This window comes from Grammomys surdaster, unplaced genomic scaffold, assembly GCF_004785775.1.
Source record: "Grammomys surdaster isolate TR1022 unplaced genomic scaffold, NIH_TR_1.0 63, whole genome shotgun sequence".
NCBI lineage: Eukaryota > Metazoa > Chordata > Mammalia > Rodentia > Muridae > Grammomys > Grammomys surdaster.
This window is the reverse complement of record NW_021604565.1, coordinates 18,804,946-18,810,279: the sequence shown is the minus strand read 5'-3', so window position 1 is coordinate 18,810,279 and position 5,334 is coordinate 18,804,946.

Genomic DNA, 5,334 nt, shown 5'->3' with positions numbered 1-5,334 from the left:
AGAGAGAGAGAGAGAGAGAGAGAGAGAGAGAGAGAGAGAGAGAGAGATGGGTTGGAGGACTTCTACAATTGGCTTAAAACTGCTGATTCCACTCGCAAAACTGACTAAGGCCCTCCTCTCTCTTTTCTGAATCTACTTAGTTTTCTCTGGTGGATAGTGTAATTCAAAGCAGGAAGCTTTGCTGTTGAAGTGTGTGGTACAAAAGTGAGAATAAAAGCCAGCATATTTATACTCTGCATGTTCAAGCTGAGTTTGGGTTTTATAAAGAAATTATCTTCTTTTTTCTGGGGCCAATCGCAATTGCACCTGATGGAGGCCAGTATCACTTAAGCCACACATTGAATACCATTTATCATGTTTGAGCTATGAAGCATTCACCATATGTTCTTCCTTTCAATTTAGAATGCAGTGGAGATTGTTGAAACTTATAAGGCTTTGCATTAGTCTTCAACCTTAGTTAAAGGTTGAAATAAAAATGTATCTAATTCAAGATGTTTTTTTTTTATTCAACTAAGTTTAAAATAGGTGAAAAAAGTTGATAAGCACAATGACCAAAGGTTATTTTGCTGTCATTTAGTAGGTCTTTTCTTTCACAGATAAGAAATACTTCCAATACCTATACATCCAAGGATAGCAGTCACTGCATCTCTACAGGCATGCCCACTGCTGAGGGTACAGATGGTGTTGGGTCTGAGAGAAGTTCCTATTTCCAGGCCTAGGTATTTGAGGCCCAGAGAAGCAAGTATTTGTGAAAGAAAACACCTACTACATTACAGCAGAAGTAAGCATTGACCAAAAATCCCTAGGGGATTCCCAGGCCAGTAATGAGATTCTGAAAAGTGAAGCAGGGTGAAATATATCTGGTCAACTCATTTAAATAACTCCCTCTGAGACCTGAGCATCTACAAATCAGGGCTAGAATTCTTCACACTGCATCCTTACATGACTCTGTAATTACCCACAAACTCAATAGCTTAATAATAAATGTACCACCTAGAAGTAGCGTGTTGTACTGAGTTAAAAACCTGGGTTAACTGGAAATCTGGATAAGGTTGGCTTTCTGTAATCAAGACCTAGGATCCAAGAGATCCATATAATGTCATAAGAAAACCAACTCTTCTACAATTTTCCAAGATCTTGATAACGACTAAGCCCACAGGAACAAGAAGTACAGTGACTAGTGTCTAAGATATACTCTTCCAGTATCAGCTTGTGAATGCATCACACTTTTATTATCTATTTAAAATGCTTTAAGGGCTGGTGAGATGGCTCAGCGGTTAAGAGCACTGACTGCTCTTCTAGAGGTTATGAGTTCAAATCCCAGCAACCACATGGTGGCTCACAACCATCTGCAATGAGATCTGATGCCCTCATATGGGTGTCTGAAGACAGTGACAGTGTACTTACATATAATAAATAAATAAAAAAAATGCTTTAAATCTAAATGTCTTCATTCTATAAGTACATTATTTTTAAAACATGACCAAGATCATTGAAACAATGTGTCTATCATAATGGTATTAAAGAGTTTTATTTAGCTAAATATAATCTATGTTAGTTATAATTTAGGGGCTTGCATAGTCTCTTGATTAGCTACCCGTGTGAAAAGCCATCTTACTCATCCAAATATACTTTATTAATTAGTAAATCACTATACTGTAAACTGAGAGGTTTTATCAAAATTTTATGGCTGTTATATTACCACTAGTCATATCAACACATACTTATGGTGTGTCTAATTTGTACTAGACTTTATTTTAATGTTATAGAGTTAGCGATTTCAAAAAGAACAGATAAAATATTTGCCCTCCTGTCCCTTATGTTCTAGTATGGGATTCAGCCAATAAACAAAGACATAGACATAATATTATGTTTTAAAAGTCAAGATAAGATGTGAGGGGATGGAAGGTTATTAATTTAAATAATCTGAGAGCTAGAAGGGAGTCTCTGAGGGAGTGATGTAAGGAAACAGAGAAAGCATGGGACATTGAGTATAGAGTGAATACAAAGGAAATTTTCCAGACAGAAGTGACAAAAAGTACAAAGGTGCTGAGTAATGAAGGCGCTGAGCATGCTCTTAAATGAGCAAAAAGCCTTCAAAGCTGCTGAAGAAAACAAATAGAGAAAGACTCATCAACCCCGAGATCAGAGACACATGCAGAAGTCAGGCCAGCTCAGGATGAAAACGTGTAATTCAAGGCTCCCTTCATGTGATAGAAACCACAGAGAGCCATTTCAAATATGCAATTTTAATGTTTTAACTGGTGACACACCCCTATCCTTAGTCACCTGGAAGGACAATTTGAATGAGAAATTGTGTAGATTGTGTCAATGTATGGGCATGCCTGAAGAAAATGTCCTGATTTGTGGGTCCCCGGTTCTGGAGGGTGTCCTACGATGATCTCCCGGCTGAGGACAGAGTGAGACCAGGGAGGGTCCGCTACTGTCTCTGCCACTGCCTCTTCCCGCATCTCCACTGTCCATTGGTCTCCAACCCGGCCTGGTGTGAGAGGTCTGGGCCAAAGGGTACGGAGTGCGAGCAGGGAGGAGAGATTGTCTGCCCTCACTGCTGTCTCGCTGTGGCTGCTCGGTCACTCCCAGGTGCTGTACCTGTCTCTCCTCACTGAGCCGGCTCAGGCTGGGTCGATAGGAAGCTGGCTAACTGGCAAGGAAGCAGCTTGGTGTCCCAGGAAGGTTCCGGGAGAGCAGATCTCTCCCCAAGTGTTACAGCTCTTCAGACAGACAGGATGACTCTCGGACACCAGGATGATTCTGAACACACCTTTACTTCTCCTGAATAGAGCCCTTATATACAGTTTCAGGGTAGGTTAGGATCTGGCAGCAGAAAAGGCCTATTGGCTTGGTCTGAGAGCTTGGAGATACCTCATCTACATGTGGGAGAGCCTGAGACACTGTTCCTTGAGACTGATGGTCATAGACCTCTCTTTTGGGGGGTGGGGGGCTGTGGAGGGCGGAAGCTGAATGAAAAGAACCAGGGCCTGGGGGCAGAGCCGAATACCTGCCATCCTGATAAATATCCGGGGTTCAAGACTTGCTCAACCAGGCACCCAGCTGCTTTTCCCAGCCCACCACCCCACACTGATTCAGTGGGTAAAAGTGGGTCTGTGGCAATGGTGGCAAAAGACATCAGTGAGAGTCTCTATCAGAACAAGATGCAGATAACACGGGCCAGCAGAAAGACGTTGAGGCCAACAATTCCCTTAAGGGGCCCATCACCATTGGCCTAAGGAATCCCATTAGAATCTGCTTTTCATGGGTCCACGGCAACTCCCAACTCTTTGGGAACGAGATGTTTGTTTGAAGGATGTTATGGACAACAGTATTCCCTGGTTTGCATTCTGAATGTTTTATCACAGCAAGAGGAACAACACTGAAATAGCAGCTGATAGATCCTTATCTCACTAAAATGAGTAAGCCCCAGGGGTTCTAACAAACTAAGTCAATTATTATATCACTAGAAGACTGTGAATACTATCCTTCAGCTGCAGCACAACAAAATGGCCAGGGTTACTGTGTGCAGGTATGAGAAGGGAACGAGCAACTGAAAAAGGACCTGTCTACCCTCTTGTCTGAGTTAAGCTGCTAGGCTGTTCACTCTGAGGAAGAACGCAGCACTCACAAGATGTACACTAAGAAACTAGGTAAAGAGTAAAGTGAAAATGCAAGGCTTTGAGACATATTTTTAGACATAATATGGAAAGACAAAAATAAAAATAACTAGAAAGATACAGAAACCATCTCAGGCAGAGCAAACTGGGCAGGCTGACGTAAATGAAGGGGTGAGTGACATCTTCAGCAAATGAACAATTACAAAAGTAACGAAAAAAAAAAGACAGCTAATAATTAGGTCTGCAGTTTTTGGTGCACTGAAAGACCGATCAATGTGAAAATAAGGTTCCCTTGACAAACTCCAGCCACAGACCACACTCACATGGTTGTAGTGTGGGAATTCACACTTACCATGTTGGGAGGGGGAAACCAACAACCTTAAAAAGCCAACCATGACACAGTGTGAAGGAATGTGCTTAATGCCAGATTTCACAGAAATTCTACATGCAAAAATTGCACAGAGCATTTTAATTTAAAATTAAAAAATAAAATCTCAAAACATGCAAAAAAATATAAAAGCCACAAGAAGACAGCATCAGCAAGAGCACAACCATGGAGCCAGACATGAAAAGAGTAATGAGGGCATGAGGAAACCTCGTACCCAGTACTGTTATCGAGCTTAAAAACAAGAGAGAATATACAACAGATCAAACACATTTTCAAAATAGCCAATCAAAATTTTCCTTATAAATAATATAATGGAAATGAAAAAATTTCCATGCACAGCTTCATATCATTTTTAGACAAAGTCATTTCAAGAGAGAACTGAACATCAACTGGAAAATAAATCTAAAGAAATTAGCTAGAGTTTGATGCAGGGACCCATAATGATGGGAACGTTGAAGAACAAAATAATGTTGAGTTAATGACAAGGGAGACAGTGGTTAGATACAGTGAGCTGCATGGGAGGAAACAGAATGGAGAACATACAAAGTTAGTATTGCCCAGAAGTTTAAGACCTAACTCTCAATTTTAGGAAGACCAATGTACTCACAGTTGCATTGCATTAAAAAACAAAATATCAGAGAAAATTAACATAAAAAGGGAAATGATTAATTTATTCAGCTCATTTCTAGAACCTCCAGTACAACCATGATAAGGTGACAAGAGTGGCAAAAGACATCAACAAGAGTATGAATCAGAACAAGATGCACACAACATGGGCAGCAGAAATTGAGACCCCATAATTCCCTTAAGGGCACACCTCCACTGACCTAAGGATTCCCATCAGGCTCTGCTTTTCATAGGTCCACAGCCGCTCCCAACTCCTTGGGAACAAAATATTTGGTTGACAGACATTAATAATATTCAAATTATAGCAAACTGTGACTATCAAGAACATTTTACAAAAATATATATTTGGAGCTAGGAAGATAACTGAGGAACATGGTTTTAGTGTGAGTGTAAATACCTGAGTTTGTCTCACAATACCATGAAAAGCTGTTCATGATGTCATGCCCATGTAATTCCAGAAATAGGTAGATAGAAAATAATTTCTGAAGCTTTACAGGCAGCCAGCTTACCCAAATTGAGTAGTTCGGGTCCAAGACTGACTAAAAACAATCAATGAAATACTTTTAAAGCTGTCTGCTATAGTCATAGATCTGTGCCTAGCCTTGACTTGAGGGGTTTCGTATGGTTTTGTATCTTGTGGTGTGTGTGTGTGTGTGTGTGTGTGTGTGTGTAAAAGAGAGAGAGAGAGAG